General features: G+C 47.6%; 1 protein-coding gene across 4 annotated transcripts in view; it reads left to right on the forward strand.

Moving 5' to 3' along the window:
* LOC123747159 (uncharacterized) overlaps positions 1–22431 on the forward strand; it is a 471756-nt gene that overhangs the window by 189031 nt on the left and 260294 nt on the right. Inside the window, exon 1 of one of the 4 annotated variants that reach the window (XR_011224891.1) lies at positions 8531–8825. The exons of the other annotated variants lie outside the window; for them this stretch is intronic. The gene's annotated coding sequence lies outside the window, so the exon portion shown is untranslated. Of the gene's footprint in view, positions 1–8530; positions 8826–22431 lie in introns of those variants that run through there. 4 annotated transcript variants of the gene reach the window in all.

Raw genomic sequence — 22431 nt, forward strand, 5'->3', positions numbered from 1 at the left:
CTTGTCTTGAAACTCTCCTCATCTTGTCTTCAAACTCTCCTCGTGTTCTTTTCAAACTCTCCTCATCTTGTCTTCAAACTCTCCTCATCTTGTCTTCAAACTCTCCTCATGTTCTCTTCAAACTCTCCTCATCTTGTCTTCAAACTCTCCTCATCTTGTCTTCAAACTTTCCTCATGTTCTCTTCAAACTCTCCTCATCTTGTCTTCAAACTCTCCTCATCTTGTCTTCAGAGTCTCCTCATGTTCTCTTCAAACTCTCCTCACACCTTCCTGAGAGCTCACACACACACTCATCACTGGAGACTTCACTAATCCCTCACTGTCACCACCAAATTCTTCCACTAGCCAGGGGAGTCCAACCTCATTGGCGAAGATTTTGAAGACATTTAAATTAAGCTCGTCATGAGAAGGGGGGAAGAGGGGGAGGGATGTCGGAGGCCTGGAGGAGATGGATAGATGGAGGTAGAGACGTAGAGGATAGGAGAGGATAGAGGCTCAGGGCGAAATAAGGCTCTAAGGAGAGCCGCAAAACACCGTCCACCATATGATCAGACAATCCAGGAGCTCCATGAACTTAGAGGACCCCTGTTACCTAGCAGTAAAATAGGTACCTGGGTGTTAGTCAGCTGTCACGGGCTGCTTCCTGGGGGTGGAGGCATGGTCGAGGACCGGGCCGCGGGGACACTAAAGCCCCAAAATCATCTCAAGATAACCTCAAGATAACCTCTCGCCAGATCATCAAACAAACACACCTTCACCCTAACAACTCCACCAAACCAGCCTGGGAAAAGGACAGGAAATCCTTGAGAACATTGTAACCTGATTTCCATGGAAGTTCCTTCATGGAAAAACGCAGACAAGCCGCGAGCGATCACGACAGAACGCAGACCCTTGCAAATGAGATAAACGCCAACCACCTCAGCCTTTAACCAATCGTAATTAGAGGCAGTTAGGCCCAATAACAGTCCTGGTATGTTATTGTTTATTGATTAAACCCCAATTCATTTTTTCCCGTCTGAATCTATAGTCTTGTTTTGGAGAGGAAGGTTAGGTTAGGTTGGGTTGGGTTGGGTTGGGTTGGGTTGGGTTGGGTTGGGTTGGGTTGGGTTGGGTTGGGTTAATTGGGAGCGAGCAGTCATGGCCTCCTTGTAAACAATGTAGATAGTTCCCTTGACCCCAATTCCTTGATGCCTGGCAGTCACGCTAAGGAGAGAGAGAGAGAGAGAGAAAGAGATCATACCTACTATCCTAATTTTTTTTCCTAATTAGCTTGTCCTAAGCATGCATATTCTTACATAGCATTAAGGCCTATCACAGCCTTGAACCGTGTATGTGTAATTACCTAAGTGTAGTTACAGGATGAGAGCTACGCTCGTGGTGTCCCGTCTTCCCAGCACTCTTTGTCATATAACGCTTTGAAACTACAAACTACTAAGTGTGTGTGTGTGTGTGTGTGTGTGTGTGTGTGTGTGTGTGTGTGTGTGTGTGTGTGTGTGTATATGTGTATGTATGTATGTGTGTGTGTGTGGGGGGGGGGGGGCTGGCAGGTGTACATAGTGCTATTCTGATACTCTCCCACACAACGCTTCCATTAAAAGCCTCACAACATCAGCTAATGATACAGTTTCCTCGACTAAGGCCCATAGGCAGCAGCGTCAATAACACTGATTTAGTGTTGCGGTAACTGCTTGTTAGCTGGCCCATAATGGCGCCATTAGCAGCGTCATAATTGGCCAATGTGCATGAGTTTATGTTTCTTTACAAACATTAAAACATGGACAGACATTAAACATTTTTAAAATATTTAAAATGCGTTCACAATTATGGTTTTGGGAAGCGATTTGGGTATTAAAAAACGTCTTTGAACTCTGACTTAAGTGTCGACTTTCCAATGTTTCATCTATTACTCTACAAGGAAATACGGAGACCTTGATGAGATGGGATCGAACTTGCGTCTCTGAATGTCAATTCTTCTCCAGCGCTTCTCTCCATTCTTCTCTACTTCTTGCACTATTCTCCTCTGTTCTTTATTCTCTCCTTCTTCTATTTCCAATATTCCTCAGTGTCTCCTGTTGACCAGACCACACACTAGAAAGTGAAGGGACGACGACGTTTCGGTCCGTCCTGGATCATTCTCAAGTCGATTGTGAAGACTCTTGCCGATTCACAATCGACTTGAGAATGGTCCAGGACGGACCGAAACGTTGTCTCCTGTTGTTTATATATCAGTAACAACAGGAGACACATATATAAAATATATGTGATATATAACAACAGTTGTTTTGTATATCAGGAGGAGAACAAGTTCCTCTTTTGTACCACAATCATCACTACACTATTGGCATGGGTATAACAGAGTATATGACACCCATATTGTTATACCCATGGCGACTCTGGTGTATATATACCAGTGGGAGATCATCATACCCATGGGGGAACAGTGTACTTTCAGAACAGAGTACACCACCTACGTGAGACCAGTTCTATAGAATGCAGCCCCCATTTTGCAGCACTTACGTGGCTGTAGATATCATTACCAATCCACACATCAGATGATGAAGAGGCGACGACGTTTCGATCCGTCCTGGAAGGATCGAAACAATGCCATATGATCGATAACGGTCCAGGACGGACCGAAACAGCTTTTCTTCATTTTGGTCATCAGAGAGGAACATGATAGAGGCATATAAAATACTTATAGATGAAAACTGCACACATGGGAACAGTAGAGAAAGTATCGGTTCAGGTTAACAGTAGCAGGAAAGTGGATTTGGGATGGGACGGGGGAAGGAATGCTGCCCAACCACTTGGTGGACGGTCGGGGATTGAACGCCGACCTGCAGGAAGCGAAACCGTCGCTCTACCGTCCACCCCAAGTGGTTGGAGTGAACTAAACAATCAGGTTGTAGAATATAACCCCACTCACAACTTCTGAAGTAGATAATCTAGAAATTATTTTAGTAATTGCATTTTTTATCATTATTTTCTACCACAGACGTGGCCACACATTAGCCGACCGGGGCCCAAGAGCTAAAATCTCAAACCAGGGCCCAAGAGCTAAAGCTTGACCCTACAAGCACACATAGACTAACAAACACACATTCTTAACTACAGCAACGTTGTTATAGATGAATATACATGTTAAATTTCAATAAAATAGTGAACTAAATATGAGTAGAGAGAGTGAAGGTTGAGGGGAACGCAGTGAGGGGAGAGGAATGGGTATAAAAAGATGATAAATGAGGGAAAGGAAGGAAATGGCTAAACACAAGAACTAGTCAAGCGTTGGAGAGAGGCAGAGTGGTAGCAAAAGAGTATATATGGTATATGCAGGCTCTGAAAAGGGCGTGCATATACCATCACAACTACCATATAGATGGTAGTTGTGATGAGGGGGGGGGGGGTAGTTGAGGGGGATGGTTGTAGGGGAGGGGGTAGTAGTGAGGTATGGGTGTAGTGGGGGTAGATTTTTTGGGGGGTAGGGGGGAAAGGAAGGGATACAGAAGGGAGAGAAAATAAGGGAGGGAGATGCAATACTGTGTGATGAAATATAGATGAAGAAGTGGAAGATGATGATGGGGAGTGAGGGGAGAGTTGAGAGGGGAGGAGGGGGGTTGAAAGAGAGGGGGGAGAGTAGTGGGGGAGTGGACCAATATCATCACAAACTCACTGGAGAGAGAAATTGTGTGTCAAAAGTATCAAATCAGCAAATATCATGACCCTTAGTGGCGTTAATGTTGAGATCTTCTTCCCCCCTTGCAAGAGCCCCACTAACCCCCCCCTCCCCCTTCCTAGAGCCCCCTCCTCCCATCACTGCCATCTCCTCCCATCCTTCCTTGCCCCCTTCCATGTCAGCCCTTCTCATCGAGCATCTTCCTCCCAATTACGGAAAAGAGAAGGTTGGAAAGCTAACCAATTTCCGTCACAGATGGTGTGTGTGTGTGTGTGTGTGTGTGTGTGTGTGTGTGTGTGTGTGTGTGTGGGTGTGTGTGTGTGTGTGTGTGTGTGTGTGTGTGTGTGTGTGTGTGTGTGTGTGTGTGTATGTGTGTGTGTGTGTGTGTGTGTGTGTGTGTGTGTGTGTGTGTGTGTGTGTGTGTGTGTGTGTGTGTGTGTGTGTGTGTGTAGGGGCATCCAGAGAGTCAGTTGTTCCTACACAATTACTCGTAATTGTGCCAGAGTCAGCACAGTTTTACCCAGCTCTTCAGTTTTCCCCTTGTATTATGGTCAGTCATTGTAGGGAGGGCCACTCTGTACGTGTGTACTCACCTACTCACCTATTTGTGAGTAGGTGAGTAGTCACACACACACACAAGGGGTCTGATAGCTGAGCGGACAGAGCGCAGGACTCGTAATTCTGTGGCCCGGACCAAGCAGAAACAAATAGGCAAAGTTTCTTTCAGCCTGATGGCCCCTGTTACCTAGCAGTAAATAGGTACCTGGGAGTTAGTCAGCTGTCACGGAGCTGCTTCCTGGTGTGTGTGTGTGTGTGGAAAAAAAATATTAGTAGTTAGTTACAGTTCATTGATTAACAGTTGAGAGGCGGGCCGAAAGAGCAGAGCTCAACCCCCGCAAACACAACTAGGTGAATACACACATATTCTCAAGAATTAAGCAGCCCGTGGCAGCTGTCTAACTCCAAGGTACCTATTTACTGCTAGATAAACAGAAATATCAGGTGAAAGAAAGTGGCCCATTTGTTTCTGCCTCGACCGGGAATCGAACCCAGGCACTTATGATTACGATCCCCGATCGCTATCCACTCAGCCGCGAGACCCCCTGTCCCTTGTGTGTATGTGTGATATATATATATATATATATATATATATATATATATATATATATATATATATATATATATATATATATATATATATATATATATATTGTGTAAGTTTATTTCACATGTAAGATCATTACCATGTGACAACATCTCACACGACAAATAAAACATGTTTTATACCAGAGTATAATTAAAGTAATTGGTGGTGTACTGCATCTTTACCGCAGTGAAATTACTGCTGGGTTAAATACACTAGAAGAATTGTATACGTTCAGTATGAGTGTGTATGTTTGTGCGTGTGAGAGACTTTCCGTATGTTGGAGATGAAGGTGTGTGTGTGTGTGTGTGTGTGTGTGTGTGTGTGTGTGTGTGTGTGTGTGTGTGTGTGTGTGTGTGTGTGTGTGTGTGTGTGTGTGAGATGGGCGTGTACTCACCTAATTTTGCTTGCGGGGGTTGAGCTTTGGCTCTTTGGTCCCGCCTCTCAACTGCCAGTCAACTGGTGTACAGGTTCCTGAGCCTATTGGGCTCTATCATATCTACACTTGAAACTGTGTATGGAGTCAGCCTCCACCACATCACTTCCTAGTGCATTCCATCTGTTAACTACTCTGACACTGAAAAAGTTGCTTCTAACGTCCCTGTGGCTCATTTGGGTACTCAGTCTCCACCTGTGTCCCCTTGTTCTCGTACACCGGAATGTGTCTCTAAGATGTTGACCAGACCACACACTAGAAGGTGAAGGGACGACGATGTTTCGGTCAGTCCTGGACCATTCTCAAGTCGATTGTGTGTTAGTCGGAACAAGCTTTAACTCTTGGACCCCGCCTTTCCAGCAGCCAGGCTGTCTAATGCGATGAGTCTCTACTTATTTTTATATCGTATATGTATATACATCATGAATGGGAGTCTCTCCTGCAGTCTGCTAGTAGCAGGCTTAATAAAGATCAAATTTGATCATCTGATAAAGATTTAATTTGATCATCTCTTTTTCTACTTTATCAGTGTTGTTGTTTTAGGTTTAGCTACTCAGAACGAAATGTCCATGTAGCACGGTCTATGGTGAGCCCGTAATACTACTTTATCAATCTTCCATAGTATTTTATATGTCTTTATTATGAGTCCTCCATGTCTCTCTCTCTTTTTTCTAGCGATGTTAGGTCTAGTTCTTTCAGTCTTTCTTCATATCTCATCTCTCTCGTAGTTCTGGATCGAACTTAGTTTCAAACCTTTATACCTAACTCCAAGGTGGTCTGACGGCTGAGTGAACAGCGCTCGGGATTCGTAGTCCTAAGGTTCCGGGTTCGATCCCCGGTGGAGGCGGAAACAAATGGGCAGAGTTTCTTTCACTCTGATGCACCTGTTCACCTAGCAGTAAAAAGGTACCTGGGAGTTAGACAGCTGCTACGGGCTGCTTTCTGGGGATGTGTAACAAAATGGAGGCCTGGTTGAGGACCGGGCCGCGGGGACGCTAAGCCCCGAAATCATCTCAAGATCTGCCTTATTGTGTATGGGACCTGTACTGTATATGGGACCTGCATTGCGTGTATATATATATATATATATATATATATATATATATATATATATATATATATATATATATATATATATATATATATATATAGGAGCTCCTATAATGTGTATAGGAACTCTTATACCGTGCATGGAACCTGTACTGTGTGTATAGGACCACCTGAACAATGTATGGGACCACCTGAACAATGTATGGGACCACCTGAACAATGTATGGGACCACCTGAACAATGTATGGGACCACCTGAACAATGTATGGGACCGCCTGAACAATGTATGGGACCGCCTGAACAATGTATGGGACCGCCTGAACAATGTATGGGACCACCTGAACAATGTATGGGACCGCCTGAACTGTATATAGGACCTCCTGCACTAATTCCATATGCGTTTGGGCTATTTCAACGCGCATGCGCCGACTGAAGTCAGTAACAATTGTGTGGAGTTTTTGGTCATTCTCCCTCACTTCCTCCCTCCCTCTCTCCCTCCTTCTCCCTCCTTCTCCCTCCTTCCTCCCGCTCTCCCTCTCCCCCCTCTCTCTCCCCCCTCTCTCTCTCCCTCTCTCCCTAACACGGACACGCTCGACCAGAACGCTCCCGTACTAATTGCTTTGTGAATTCGATAAAATTTAATGCTATCCGACTGGGTTTAATGTGTTAGGGAAATGGAAAAGGAAAAAAGAAATAGGGGGAGAGGGGGTAGATTACGGGAATGAAGAGGAGAGAGAGAGAGAGAGAGAGAGAGAGAGAGAGAGAGAGAGAGAGAGAGAGAGAGAGACAGACAGACAGACAGACAGAGAGAGAGATCTATTGCCACTCATTTCGGAAGCACTGGACAATGTTAATAAAAGCACTCTGACCTATACATATACATGAGAGGAAATGCCGACTGCTATGAAGGTCATTAATTACTTCATAACGTAATTTCTTCTCTGGGTTAGATGATATGTCCTTGTGTGTGTGTTTGTTGATTGCTCTACGTCCGTCAGTTTGGCTAGTCGACCGTCTATTTTCTCATCTCTCTGTCCGTTTATCTGTCCATCTGTTCCACGCGATTCTAGGAGGTTAAGCGTAAACTTTTTATATTTTAAATTAACGATTTATAATACAATAACGGTATAACTTTATCACAGAAAGAATATTCTGTTTAGGACAAAGGTTCACTTGCCATAGTGTCCCCAACCACTTAGGGTGGACGGTAGAGCGACGGTCTCGCTTCATACAGGTCGGCGTTCAATCCCCGACCGCCCAAGTGGTTGGGTACCATTCCTCTCCCTCTGTCCCATCTCAAATCCTTATCCTGACCCCTTCCCAGTGCTATATAGCTGTAATGGCTTGGCGCTTTCCCCCTGACAATTCCCTCCCTGATAGTTCCTTCCTCGCCATAGTTCACAAACAGACTATTATTGGGTCCGTAATCTGCTTTCAAACCATCACACATACCTAGATAACTATCCAATTGGTGTGTGAATGAGAGCCGGTCGGCCGAGCGGACAGCACGCGGGACTTGTGATCCTGTGGTTCTAGGTTCGATCCCAGGCGCCGGCGAGAAACAATGGGCAGAGTTTCTTTCACCCTATGCCTCTGTTACCTAGCAGTAAAATAGGTACCTGGGTGTTAGTCAGCTGTCACGGGCTGCTTCCTGGGGGTGGAGGCCTGGTCGAGGACCGGGCCGCGGGGACACTAAAGCCCCGAAATCATCTCAAGATAACCTCAAGATGGGATTGGGGTCTCACTTTACACTGAAGACCGGGCCTTTCCTTACGATGGGTGGGAGTTGGCACCTCTGTTCCACTGGTTGGGTGAGAGTTGACACCTTTGTTCCACTGGTTGGGTGGGAGTTGACACCTCTGTTCCACTGGCTGGGTGGAAGTTGACACCTCTGTTCCACTGGTTGGGTGAGAGTTGACACCTTTGTTCCACTGGTTGGGTGGGAGTTGACACCTCTGTTCCACTGGCTGGGTGGAAGTTGACACCTCTGTTCCACTGGTTGGGTGGAAGTTGGCACCTCTGTTCCACTGGTTGGGTGAGAGTTGACACCTCTGTTCCACAGGTTGGGTGGGCATTGACACCTCTGTTCCATACAATGGTTCCACTGATACAGAAAATGACACGTTAATCTCCCTTAGACTCAGGATGATGAGTGATGTAGGATGATGTATAATGAAGGATGATGAGTGATGCAGGATGATGTATAATGAAGGATGATGAGTGATGCAGGATGATGTATAATGCAAGATGATGAGTGACCTTACCAGGCCGCCTGTTGCTGTCATTACAGCTTTTCCTCTTAAAGATGAAATGACAACAAAAATTTGCAATAAATGAGATATCGTAAACGACCTGAAATTACTTGAGGTGATTAAGTCGACGGAGATTAGGTGACTTAAACTCTTAAGTCTTGAGTGCAGTGATTGAGTGCAGGCCAGCACGTGCGTGCGTTGGTGAAGCAATTTCACCGTCGGGGTCCTGTCTTCACCGTACATAGACAGCCGTCAACAGTAAGATGCCAGGTGAGTACCTTTCTGTCACCGTAACTACCCTTGATAACGGTAAGTACTTCTAAGTAAGCACATTTAGGTAACTACTTTTAGGTTATCTTGAGGTTATCTTGAGATGATTTCGGGGCTTTTAGTGTCCCCGCGGCCCGGTCCTCGACCAGGCCTCCACCCCCAGGAAGTAGCCCATGACAGTTGACTAACTCCCAGGTACCTATTTTACTGCTAGGTAACAGGGGGCATAGGGTGAAAGAAACTCTGCCCATTGTTTCTCGCCGGCGCCCAGGATCGAACCCGGGACCACAGGATCACAAGTCCAGCGTGCTGTCCGCTCGGCCGACCGCCTCCCTGTAGGTAAGTACATCTATGCGAACACCTCTAGGTGAGTTTATATATATATTTGATTCGATCTAGGTTAGTCTTGTAGGTGAGTACATCTATGTGAGTACATATATATGTGAGTCCATCTAGGTGAGTCCATCTACGCAAGCACGCCTAGGTAAGTACAACTAGGTAGGTTCACACACATCTCGAAAAAAAGGCCGGGGGGGGGGGGGGAGTGGTGGTTAGTTACTTTGTGCAGAGCTGTGGTGGTAGTGGTAGTTGTGGTGGTGATGGTGGTAGTGGTGGTGGTGGTAGTGGTGGTGGTGGTGGTGGTGGTGGTGGTAGTGGTGGTGGTGGTGGTAGTGGTGGTGGTGGTGGTGGTGGTGGTGGTGGTAGTTGTGGTGGTGATGGTGGTAGTGGTGGTGGTGGTGGTGGTGGTGGTGGTGGTAGTGGTAGTTGTGGTGGTGATGGTGGTAGTGGTGGTGGTTCGGGTAGTGATAAATGCCAATCGCTAATCTGTGATTGATTATCTTCTAATCTGATAGGCCAAGATCTTGGATATATTCTAAATTCATACAGTGAAAGGCACTCTCTCTGTTGAATACTTGAAGAGTAAGACCTTACACTTCAAGTATAAACTTTTAAGTTAATACTTGAAGTGTAGTTAACTTTCTGATCTTAATGTTTGAAGTCAGTACATCTTGTCATCAATTCTGTTGACACGAGACGAGTTCCATTTGTCGTCTTGAAAATATATTAAAATGCATGGTGGGAGTTCTACTTTCCCTCCTCCTACGGTCTTTCCCTATCGTTCAAACCCTTCATCCCTAGTTCCCTCTCTTCCACCTGAGTCAGCAGCGTTGGTCACATCCAATTCCAGCAAATGTTTCATTGCTAATCTCAAATTCCTCCATTGGTGACGGGTTTCACGATTCTTTCTCAGTTTAAGAACTTTTTGCTCTATTGTGAATACCTCCTGGAATCTCCCGTTGAATTCCTCACACACCTCCTTGTCATTCTTTGTGAATCTGTCTGCTCCTATCCTGTTCATTACCTGTTCCTAATTCACTGTTTTCTTCTTTTGTTGTGGCTGGACTTGTGATCCTGTGGGCCTGGGTTCGATCCCAGGCGCCGGCGAGAAACATTGGGCAGAGTTTCTTTCACCCTATGCCCCTGTTACCAAGCAGTAAATAGGTACCTGGGTGTTAGTCAGCTGTCACGGGCTGCTTCCTGGGGGTGGAGGCCTAGTCGAGGACCGGGCCGCGAGGACACTAAAGCCCCGAAATCATCTCAAGATAACCTCAAGATAACCTCAAGATAACCTGTGTAGCAATTTGGGTTGAGTCTTTGCCTTAGTTACTATGCCATTATTGTGTTATTTCTCTACTTCTCTTCTCTCTCTGAGGTACTCATTCTTGTGTACTCACTGAGTTGTGCTTGCGGGGGGTTGAGCTTCGGCTCTTTGGTCCCGCCTCTCAACCATTCGTAAACTGGTGTGCAGGTTCTTATCATATTTAAATCAAAAACTGTTTGGAGTCTGCCTCACAAATGCATTCCATTCGTGTGTACTCACCTAGTTGTGTTTGCGGGGGTTGAGCTCTGGCTCTTTGGTCCCGCCTCTCAACTGTCAATCAACAGGTGTACAGATTCCTGAGCCTATTGGGCTCTATCATATCTACATTTGAAACTGTGTATGGAGTCAGCCTCCACCACATCACTTCCTAATGCATGTGTGTGTGTGTGTGTGTGTGTGTGTGTGTGTGTGTGTGTGTGTGTGTGTGTGTGTGTGTGTGTGTGTGTGTGTGTGTGAGTGTGTGTGTGTGTGTGTGCGCCATATATGATATAACTACACAATTCACAGTAATATAACTTTCTATATATTAAATAATAAGCTGATATTTTTTTCCCCTACAGGTAAGTGAGGCTGACAACATGCAGGAAGTAGAGAAACAGTAAGTGATGGATTAATGGTCTCTCTCTCTCTCTCTCTCTCTCTCTCTCTCTCTCTCTCTCTCTCTCTCTCTCTCTCTCTCTCTCTCTCTCTCTCTCTCTCTCTCTCTCTCTCTCTCTCTCTCTCTCTCTCTCTCTCCCTCCCTCCCTCCCTCCCTCTCCCTACGGTTCGTTTATCTGGTCTTAGTGGCCCAGAGCTACACGTTATCAGTCCCTTGTGTTCGAGCTGCCTCTATGACCCCTTCTCCCAATTTTCAGACCCCCAAACCTCCTCCCTCACGTAATTAAGTCCTTTCAGACTCTCTCAGCCCCCAATAACCCCCTCTCTCAGCCCCCCCACACAACCCTCACTTAGACACCTCCCACAGTTACCTCAGCCCGATCAACCAGGCTGTGACTCATACGTCAGACTGCGAGCAGCCGCGTCCAACAGCCTGGTTGATCAGTCCAGCAACCAGGAGGCCTGGTCGACGACCGGGCCGCGGGGACACTAAGCCCCGGAAGCACCTCAAGGTATCCTCAAGGTAGCCCCCCAAGGGGGGGGGGGTGGCTAATCAAAATCAACGGAATAATATAAAATCGAAGGATAACGATGGTGATAAAATAGACAGTGTTATCATTTTAATGACAACGGAGTGCTAACCGCCACAGTCGACTGGATCCAAACGAGTCTTTATTAATTTAGTGGGGGACTTAATGCTGTACAAACAACGGAAGTCTGTTGTCTGAAGGGCGTTGTTTGCCTTTGTTGGCTTAGTACCTTTGTCCTAGCTGGCTTTGAACCTTTGTCCTAGCTGGCTTTGAACCTTTGTCCTAGCTGGCTTAGTACCTTTGTCCTAGCTGGCTTTGAACCTTTGTCCTAGCTGGCTTAGTACCTTTGTCCTAGCTGGCTTAGTACCTTTGTCCTAGCTGGCTTAGTACCTTTGTCTTAGCTGCCCTAGTACCTTTGTCCTAGCTGGCTTAGAGCCTTTGTCCTAGCTGGCTTAGTACCTTTGTCCTAGCTGGCTTGGAACCTTTGTCCTAGCTGGCTTAACACCCTTTGTCCTAGCTGGCTTAGTACCTTTGTCCTAGCTGGCTTTGAACCTTTGTCCTAGCTGGCTTAGTACCTTTGTCCTAGCTGGCTTAGTACCTTTGTCCTAGCTGGCTTAGTACCTTTGTCTTAGCTGCCCTAGTACCTTTGTCCTAGCTGGCTTAGAGCCTTTGTCCTAGCTGGCTTAGTACCTTTGTCCTAGCTGGCTTGGAACCTTTGTCCTAGCTGGCTTAACACCCTTTGTCCTAGCTGGCTTAGTATCCTTTGTCCTACCTGACTTAGCACCTTTGTCCTAGCTGGCTTAGTACCTTTGTCCTAGCTGGCTTAGGACCTTTGTGAACACAAACGTAGCTTCACTGTGTACTAACACAAGCAAGAAACACTAGACAGGTGCCAAATGTTCAATAGTTTCCATGTTGTTCATCTGGTGGTATTGTTCACTTCTGTGTTCCACACGTGGAACAAAACACATAAAGACTGTTCCACACGAGGAACAAAACACATAAAGACTGTTCCACACGTGGAACAAAACACATAAAGACTGTTCCACACGAGGAACAAAACACATAAAGACTGTTCCACACGAGGAACAAAACACATAAAGACTGTTCCACACGTGGAACAAAACACATAAAGACTGTTCCACACGTGGAACAAAACACATAAAGACTGTTCCACTCACAAACGCTAAAATTAAATTGAAACGATATCCTTTTGTAGCCATTGGGTTATACATGTTCACTCATTCATAGTGAATATACATTCACTAACGCATACAACAGAGTGAATATTATACATTAATAAAATCAACGTTTTCAGTATGAAATACAAAATGTATTCAGGAGAAACCAGAGATGGAAACTAGAAACCCAGAAGTGCTACAAGTAGGAAAAGTTATATTGCAAAGGGCCACGTTTAGAGTGCCAAGCCTGGCCCCAGGAGCTGAAACAGAACCAGCCAGCCGTACACACACCCCTCTACCCCTTCCTATTCACTTGTTTAGAGTGCCAAGCCTGGCCCCAGGAGCTGAAACACGACCAGCCGTACACACACCCCTCTACCCCCTTCCTATTCACTTACGCTCTGAACAACACTCTCCCAAACTTTCCGCGGAAAATAACACAAAAGTGTGAAAATGGTTGAGAACGTGAAAAGTTGAAATTGTCTCTACCGACAGTGAAAAACTTGGCGGAGAGGCGTATGGAGATGGCTTCTGGAGGTGTAGTGTGGACGGTGGAGGTGCTGGTGGGGGATTACTGGCTGCTGGTGGAGGATTACTGGCTGCTGGTGGAGGTGCTTGTAGGGGATTACTGGCTGCTGGAGGTGTAGTGTGGACGGTGGAGGTGCTGGTGGGGGATTACTGGCTGCTGGAGGTGTAGTGTGGACGGTGGAGGTGCTGGTGGGGGATTACTGGCTGCTGGAGGTGTAGTGTGGACGGTGGAGGTGCTGGTGGGGGATTACTGGCTGTTGGAGGTGTAGTGTGGACGGTGGAGGTGCTGGTGGGGGATTACTGGCTGCTGGAGGTGTAGTGTGGACGGTGGAGGTGCCGGTGGGGGATTACTGGCTGCTGGAGGTGTAGTGTGGACGGTGGAGGTGCGGGTGGGGGATTACTGGCTGCTGGTGGAGGATTACTGGCTGCTGGTGGAGGTGCTTGTAGGGGATTACTGGCTGGTGGTGGATGTGCTTGTAGGGGATTACTGGCTGCTGGAGGTGTAGTGTGGACGGTGGAGGTGCTGGTGGGGGATTACTGGCTTCTGGAGGTGTAGTGTGGACGGTGGAGGTGCTGGTGGGGGATTACTGGCTTCTGGAGGTGTAGTGTGGACGGTGGAGGTGCTGGTGGGGGATTACTGGCTGCTGGTGGAGGTGCTGGTGGGGGATTACTGGCTGCTGGAGGTGTAGTGTGGACGGTGGAGGTGCTTGTAGGGGATTACTGGCTGCTGGTGGAGGATTACTGGCTGCTGGTGGAGGTGCTTGTAGGGGATTACTGGCTGCTGGTGGAGGTGCTTGTAGGGGATTACTGGCTGGTGGTGGAGGATTACTGGCTGCTGGTGGAGGATTACTGGCTGCTGGAGGTGTAGTGTGGACGGTGGAGGTGCTGGTGGGGGATTACTGGCTGCTGGAGGTGTAGTGTGGACGGTGGAGGTGCTGGTGGGGATTACTGGCTGCTTGTGGGGGATTACTGGCTGCTGGTGGAGGTGCTTGTGGGGGATTACTGGCTGCTGGAGGTGTAGTATGGACGGTGGAGGTGCTTGTAGGGGATTACTGGCTGCTGGTGGAGGATTACTGGCTGCTGGTGGAGGTGCTTGTAGGGGATTACTGGCTGCTGGTGGAGGTGCTTGTAGGGGATTACTGGCTGGTGGTGGAGGATTACTGGCTGCTGGTGGAGGATTACTGGCTGCTGGTGGAGGTGCTTGTGAGGGATTACTGGCTGCTGATGGAGGTGCTTGTAGGGGATTACTGGCTGCTGGTGGAGGATTACTGGCTGCTGGTGGAGGTGCTTGTAGGGGATTACTGGCTGCTGGTGGAGGTGCTTGTAGGGGATTACTGGCTGGTGGTGGAGGATTACTGGCTGCTGGTGGAGGATTACTGGCTGCTGGTGGAGGTGCTTGTGAGGGATTACTGGCTGCTGATGGAGGTGCTTGTAGGGGATTACTGGCTGCTGGTGGAGGTGCTTGTAGGGGATTACTGGCTGCTGGTGGAGGTGCTTGTAGGGGATTACTGGCTGCTGGTGGAGGTGCTTGTAGGGGATTACTGGCTGCTGGTGGAGGTGCTTGTGAGGGATTACTGGCTGCTGGTGGAGGTGCTTGTGAGGGATTACTGGCTGCTGGTGGAGGTGCTTGTGGGGGATTACTGGCTGCTGATGGAGGTGCATGTGAGGGATTACTGGCTGCTGGTGGAGGTGCTTGTAGGGGATTACTGGCTGCTGGTGGAGGTGCTTGTGAGGGATTACTGGCTGCTGGTGGAGGTGCTTGTAGGGGATTACTGGCTGCTGGTGGAGGTGCTTGTAGGGGATTACTGGCTGGTGGTGGAGGTGCTTGTAGGGGATTACTGGCTGCTGGTGGAGGTGCTTGTGGAGGATTACTGGCTGCTGGTGGAGGTGCTTGTAGGGGATTACTGGCTGCTGGTGGAGGTGCTTGTAGGGGATTACTGGCTGCTGGTGGAGGTGCTTGTAGGGGATTACTGGCTGGTGGTGGAGGTGCTTGTAGGGGATTACTGGCTGGTGGTGGAGGTGCTTGTAGGGGATTACTGGCTGCTGGTGGAGGTGCTTGTGGGGGATTACTGGCTGCTGGTGGAGGTGCTTGTAGGGGATTACTGGCTGCTGGTGGAGGTGCTTGTGAGGGATTACTGGCTGCTGATGGAGGTGCTTGCAGGGGATTACTGGCTGCTGGTGGAGGTGCTTGTAGGGGATTACTGACTGCTGGTGGAGGTGCTTGTAGGGGATTACTGGCTGCTGGTGGAGGTGCATGTAGGGGATTACTGGCTGCTGGTGGAGGTGCTTGTGGGGATTACTGGCTGCTGGTGGAGGTGCTTGTAGGGGATTACTGGCTGGTGGTGGAGGTGCTTGTAGGGGATTACTGGCTGGTGGTGGAGGAGGAGATTGAAGGAGGTGGCAAGGGTGGAGCCCATGACAGCTGTCTAACTCCCAGGTACCTATTTACTACTAGGTAACAGGGGGCATCAGGGTAAAAGAAACATTTTGCCCATTTGTCTCCGCCTCCACCGGGGATCGAACCCGGAACCTCAAGACTACGAATCCGAAGCGCTGTCCACCCAGCTGTCAGGTCATCACAGACTATGAGATCACAAAATCAAAGGTCACTAGAGATCTAAATTGTCAAATTTCAAAAGTACATTGAAATCTGTCATCTAAGACCATTGTCTAATCTAATTAACTCAAAATTCATCTAAAATAAAAGACACTCGATCCGAACGAAGCTTTTCGGGTGTTGTGAGCGATGAGTTACGAAAATTACACATTACTTGAATTGTTCAAGAATATATCCTCACAACCCCACCTGTCAAGCTCACCTGTCAAGCTCACCTGTCAAGCTCACCTGTCAAGATCACCTGTCAAGCTCACCTGTCAAGATCACCTGTCAAGCTCACCTGTCAAGCTCACCTGTCAATCTCACCTGTTAAGCTCACCTGTCAAGCTCACCTGTCAAGCTCACCTGTCAAGCTCACCTGTCAAGACCACTTGTCAAGCCCACTTGTCAAGGTGAAATGTTGCTTCCACAAAAGTTGACTTTTGCATATTGGAATACTCCACATGGCAGACAAAACGTCATTGGAAGATAAAAGAGTTAGAGAAGACATGATTACCACATACATAATTCTCAAGAAGATGGAATGGGCAGAAAATGACATTATTTGGAATGGGTGGAACACGAGCAGTATGGCAGACCTACCCACTATGTCACAATATGGCAGAAGTGGCCTTAACATGCCATACTGAAACCCTTACCCTGCCCTAGGGAGCCAGTCGGCCGAGCGGACAGCACGCTGGACTTGTGATCTTGTGGTCCCGGGTTCGATCCCAGGCGCCGGCGAGAAACAACGGGCAGAGTTTCTTTCACCCTATGCCCCTGTTACCTAGCAGTAAAATAGGTACCTGGGAGTTAGTCAGCTGTCACGGGCTGCTTCCTGGGGGTGGAGGCCTGGTCGAGGACCGGGCCGCGGGGACACTAAAGCCCCGAAATCATCTCAAGATAACCTCAAGATAACCTGAAGATAACCGGGCCAAAATCACAGTAGAATAATCAGAAGCCATTTAAAAGCTAGAAATGATATCATAAATAAGCCTAACGGCATGTTGGTGAAAACAGATGTTCCCACAGGTAGCAACGTCTTCCCCACCCCCCCTCTTGTACCCTTGTAGTCTTCTGTAGCCTTTGGGCTGGACGGTAGAGCGACGGTTTCGCTTCATGCAGGTCAGCGTTCAATCCCCGACCGTCCACAAGTGGTTGGGGCACCATTCCTTTCCCTCCGTCCCATCCCAAATCCTTATCCTGACCCCTTCCCAGTGCTATGTAGTCGTAATGGCTTGGCGCTTTCCCCCTGATAGTTCTCCTCCTCCCTCCCTCCTTGTAGCTCTCTTTCCCTACTTTAGTCCTAACAGCCTGGGGCCAGATTCACGAAGCAGTTGCGCAAGTACTTATGAACGTGTACATCTTTCCTCAATCTTTGACGGCTTTGGTTGCATTTATTAAACAGTTTACAAGCATGAAAACTTGTCAATCAACTGTTGTTATTGTTATAAACAGCCTCCTGGTGCTTCGGAGCTCATTAACTGTTTAATAATTGTAAACAAAGCCGCCAAAGATTGAGAAAAGACGTACACGTTCGTAAGTGCTTGCGTAACTGCTTCGTGAATCTGGCCCCAGGTTCGTAAGTGCTTGCGTAACTGCTTCGTGAATCTGGCCCCAGGTTCGTAAGTGCTTGCGTAACTGCTTCGTGAATCTGGCCCCAGGTTCGTAAGTGCTTGCGTAACTGCTTCGTGAATCTGGCCCCAGATTCGTAAGTGCTTGCGTAACTGCCTCGTGAATCTGGCCCCAGGTTCGTAAGTGCCTGCGTAACTGCTTCGTGAATCTGGCCCCTGGCCCCTTGTGTAGCTCTGCTTCTTCTGAAACCCCTACCACCCCCACTACCTCAGCCCCCTACTGTAGTTCTGTACCCCACCCTTGCAGCACTGGTCCCTCTGTATCTCTGGGCATCCTGTAGCCCTGGCCCCTACGGGCTCACCATAGCCCGTGCTACATGGACATTTCGTTCTGAGTAGCCTTCCAGGCGAGGAGTCACAATAACGTGGCTGAAGTATGTCGACCAGACCACACACTAGAAGGTGAAGGGACGAAGACGTTTCGGTCCGTCCTGGACCATTCTCAAGTCGTTTTTACAATCGAGAGAGAGAGAGAGAGAGAGAGAGAGAGAGAGAGAGAGAGAGAGAGAGAGAGAGAGAGAGAGAGAGAGAGAGAGAGAGAGAGAGAGAGTTTCAACTGAAGATATGATAGAGCCCAGTTTCTGTGCTCTCTCTCTCTCTCTTTCTCTCTCTCTCTCTCTCTCTCTCTCTCTCTCTCTCTCTCTCTCTCTCTCTCTCTCTCTCTCTCTCTCTCTCTCTCTCTCTCTCTCTCTCTCTCTCTCTCTCTCTCTCTCTCACTCACTCTCTCTCACTGGTCCAATAAAATCTTGGCTTCATCTCCGCCTGCCGACCCAAGTTGAGGATTTATGACGTACAGTCAACCCGGATAACGCAGTCCTCGTTTATCCGGCCTGACTACAGAACGGACACCACAAGGGGAGACCGGTGTGGGGGTGTAGGTTCCTCGTACCGTCTTCCATATCCGGTCCGGATAAGCGAAGGTACACTGGCAAGAATATTCAGATTAGATCAATCTTAGTGTTTAATAAGGTGATAACCTCTGTAAGGTTATCTTGAGGTTATCTTGAGATGATTTCGGGGCTTAGCGTCCCTGCGGCCCGGTCCTCGAGCTGTACCAAAGTTTAAACTTTATTTATCCATCTAAGTCCCTGCTTTCTCAATATCCACCTCCATCCACCACCCCCCAAGGACCAGATTCACGAAGCAGTTACGCAAGTACTTACGAACGTGTACATCTTTCCTCAATCTTTGACGACTTTGGTTACATTTATTAAACAGTTTACAAGCATGAAAACTTGCCAATCAACTGTTGTTATTGTTATAAACAGCCTCCTGGTGCTTCGGAGCTCATTAACTGTTTAATAATTGTAAACAAAGCCGCCAAAGATTGAGAGAAGATGGACAGGTTCGTAAGTGCTTGCGTAACTGCTTCGTGAATCTGGTCCCTGGCCTCTCAATCACAGGAAATCACCAACTTGGATAATTAAATGTCAATAAATGGATAATTGGAATATAATGAACACTTATTTCTTATTTCCCTATTCTTTGTTGCCTATTTATAACGCTAATCCAGAGGACCTAAAACAGAAAACGGTATAATACGTCACTTTCGCCAGCCGCTTCCGTTTTCTAGTACGATAATTTGGGGCTTATGTAACGCATACGTGCGAAAAGCGACGTTCTTTGTAGGAGGAGAGGTTGGCTAGCGATGAGAAATTTTAGGGATGACAGTCATTGTGCTAACGGGTTGGAATGCCGGGGCCCGGGAGCTAAGGCTCAACCCTTAAGGTATGTAGGTGTCCACATAGTGAGACCGGCAAGATGAAAGTTTTCTAGATAAACTTTTGGACTCTATTCACTCCCAGGCTATAGCGAGGTTCACGGTCCGTGTTTCTTTTCTGTCTGTCTGTCTGTCTGTCTATGTGTCAGCCTGTCTGTCTCTGTCTCAGCCTGTATGTCTATGTGTCAGCCTGTCTGTCTCTGTCTCAGCCTGTCTGTCTCTGTGTCAGCCTGTCTGTCTCTGTGTCAGCCTGTCTGTCTCTGTGTCAGCCTGTCTGTCTATGTGTCAGCCTGTCTGTCTCTGTCTCAGCCTGTCTGTCTCTGTGTCAGCCTGTCTGTCTCTGTGTCAGCCTGTCTGTCTATGTGTCAGCCTGTCTGTCTCTGTGTCAGCCTGTCTGTCTCTGTGTCAGCCTGTCTGTCTATGTGTCAGCCTGTCTGTCTCTGTGTCAGCCTGTCTGTCTCTGTGTCAGCCTGTCTGTCTCTGTGTCAGCCTGTCTGTCTCTGTGTCAGCCTGTCTGCCCGCCTGTTTGTCTGGTATTGTTCAACATGTGAGTCTTCAACATGTGGGTCTTCAACATGTGGGTCTTCAACATGTGGGTCTTCAACATGTGGGTCTTCAACATGTGGGTCTTCAACATGTGAGTCTTCAACATGTGGGTCTTCAACATGTGGGTCTTCAACATGTGGGTCTTCAACATGTGAGTCTTCAACATGTGGGTCTTCAACATGTGAGTCTTCAACATGTGGGTCTTCAACATGTGGGTCTTCAACATGTGAGTCTTCAACATGTGGGTCTTCAACATGTGGGTCTTCAACATGTGAGTCTTCAACATGTGGGTCTTCAACATGTGAGTCTTCAACATGTGGGTCTTCAACATGTGAGTCTTCAACATGTGGGTCTTCAACATGTGGGTCTTCAACATGTGAGTCTTCAACATGTGGGTCTTCAACAAGTGGGTCTTCAACATGTGGGTCTTCAACATGTGGGTCTTCAACATGTGGGTCTTCAACATGTGGGTCTTCAACATGTGGGCCGGAGGTTGTGCAAACTTCCTTCCAAGTGGCCTCTCTCGATGTCTTGGGCTGGACGGTAGAGCGACGGTCTCGCTTCATGCAGGTCGGCGTTCAATCCCCGACCGACCACCAAGTGGTTAGGGCACCATTCCTTTCCCTCCGTCCATCCCAAATCCTTATCCTGACCCCTTCCCAGTGCTATAGTCGTAATGGCCAGGAGAACCAACCAAAGTATCAGGCGGACCAACCGAAGTATCGGGGATTGAACCCCGACCTGCATGAAGCGAGACCGTCGCTCTACCGTCCAGCCCAAGTGGTTGGGCAACGTTTACATGAACCTAATTGCTGAAGAAGCAATTACCTTTTAAAGAAAACTATTTAGTCATGTTTAAGGTGAAAAGGGCATTGTAATGTTTAAACAATTAATATAAAAACATTTTTTTACACTAGTTAAAAGCTTCAATATATTCTTACATTTGTTTACCAGAAAAATATAAAAATTCAGGCATTAAAAATATATATATATTCAGTCCATTTGTGATATGGAAATAATTATATTTAAACAATATTTTATAAAAAGATAGAATTTTTTGGGGAACATTTTAAATTGAGGAGAAAATGAATATTATCACTTGGTTGTGACAGGAAGCCAGAGAACCATGAGGTAGTGGTTCACACCATGTTGGTACTCCTGTGTGGTTCCACATGTTGGTGGAACCGTTTGTTCCAGCCTTAATGAGGTGATTCCTGCCCCATGTGTTCCAATGGTACCATGTTATCTTATCATGGTTCTATATCAGGTACCATGTTATCTTCTCATGGTTCTATATCAGGTACCATGTTATCTTCACTTGGTACTATACCAGGTACCATGTTATCTTCTCTTTGTACCATATCAGATAGCATGTTATCTTCTCATGGTTCTATATCAGGTACCATGTTATCTTCTCTTGGTACTATATCAGGTACTATGTTATCTTCCTTTGGTACTATATCAAGTACCATGTTATCTTGGTACTTCAAAGTACCGTAGCATCCTCACATGGTACGACTAGGTACCCCCCCAAACCCCTCCCTGTCTTCCACCCCCCTCCCTCCCCCCTCTTACCCACCACTGTTCCTGTGCTACCCCCCCCCCCAAAGGTGCTGCCCCCCTCCTCCAACCAAACCCCCCCAACCCCTCCCCCCTCCAACCAAACCCCCAACCCCTCCCCCCCTCCAACCAAACCCCCCCAACCCACCCCCAGAAAAATCATTATTACCTAATATCCCATGCATGTATATTGGTACTAATTTTATTGCTCTCCATATCACTTGCCGTGTTCCTCCTCTGCCCAAACTCTGGTAATATCTGAACACTGACATTTACTAAATTGGAGACGGAGATCTCCCTCGGAACCGCTGGGACAGTCCCCGCGTGGGATAATTTGTTCCAGGAACTATATATCCGCCTGGAAATGTACCAGACTGGAGCCGTATCGGGCTGGTACAATACTAGGGTGGTACAATAGCAGGGTGGTACAATACCAGCCTGGTACAATTCCAGCCTGGTACTATACCAGCCTGGTACAATACCAACCTGGTACAATACCAGCCTGGTACAATACCAGCCTGGTACAATACCAGCCTGGAACAATACCAGCCTGGTACAATACCAGCCTGGAACAATACCAGCCTGGTAAAATACCAACCTGGTACAATACCAACCTGGTACAATACCAACCTGGTACAATACCAGTCTGGTACAATACCAACCTGGTACAATACCAACCTGGTACAATACCAACCTGGTACAATACCAGCCTGGAACAATACCAGTCTGGTACAATACCAGCCTGGTACAATACCAGCCTGGTACAATACCAGCCTGGAACAATACCAGCCTGGTAAAATACCAACCTGGTACAATACCAGCCTGGAACAATACCAGCCTGGTAAAATACCAGCCTGGTACAATACCAACCTGGTACAATACCAACCTGGTACAATACCAGTCTGGTACAATACCAGCCTGGTACAATACCAGCCTGGTACAATACCAGTCTGGTACAATACCAGCCTGGAACAATACCAGCCTGGTACAATACCAGCCTGGTACAATACCAGCCTGGTACAATACCAGCCTGGTACAATACCAGCCTGGT

The sequence above is a fragment of the Procambarus clarkii genome, chromosome 77 (genome assembly GCF_040958095.1).
Source record: "Procambarus clarkii isolate CNS0578487 chromosome 77, FALCON_Pclarkii_2.0, whole genome shotgun sequence".
Taxonomy (NCBI): Eukaryota; Metazoa; Arthropoda; class Malacostraca; order Decapoda; family Cambaridae; genus Procambarus; species Procambarus clarkii.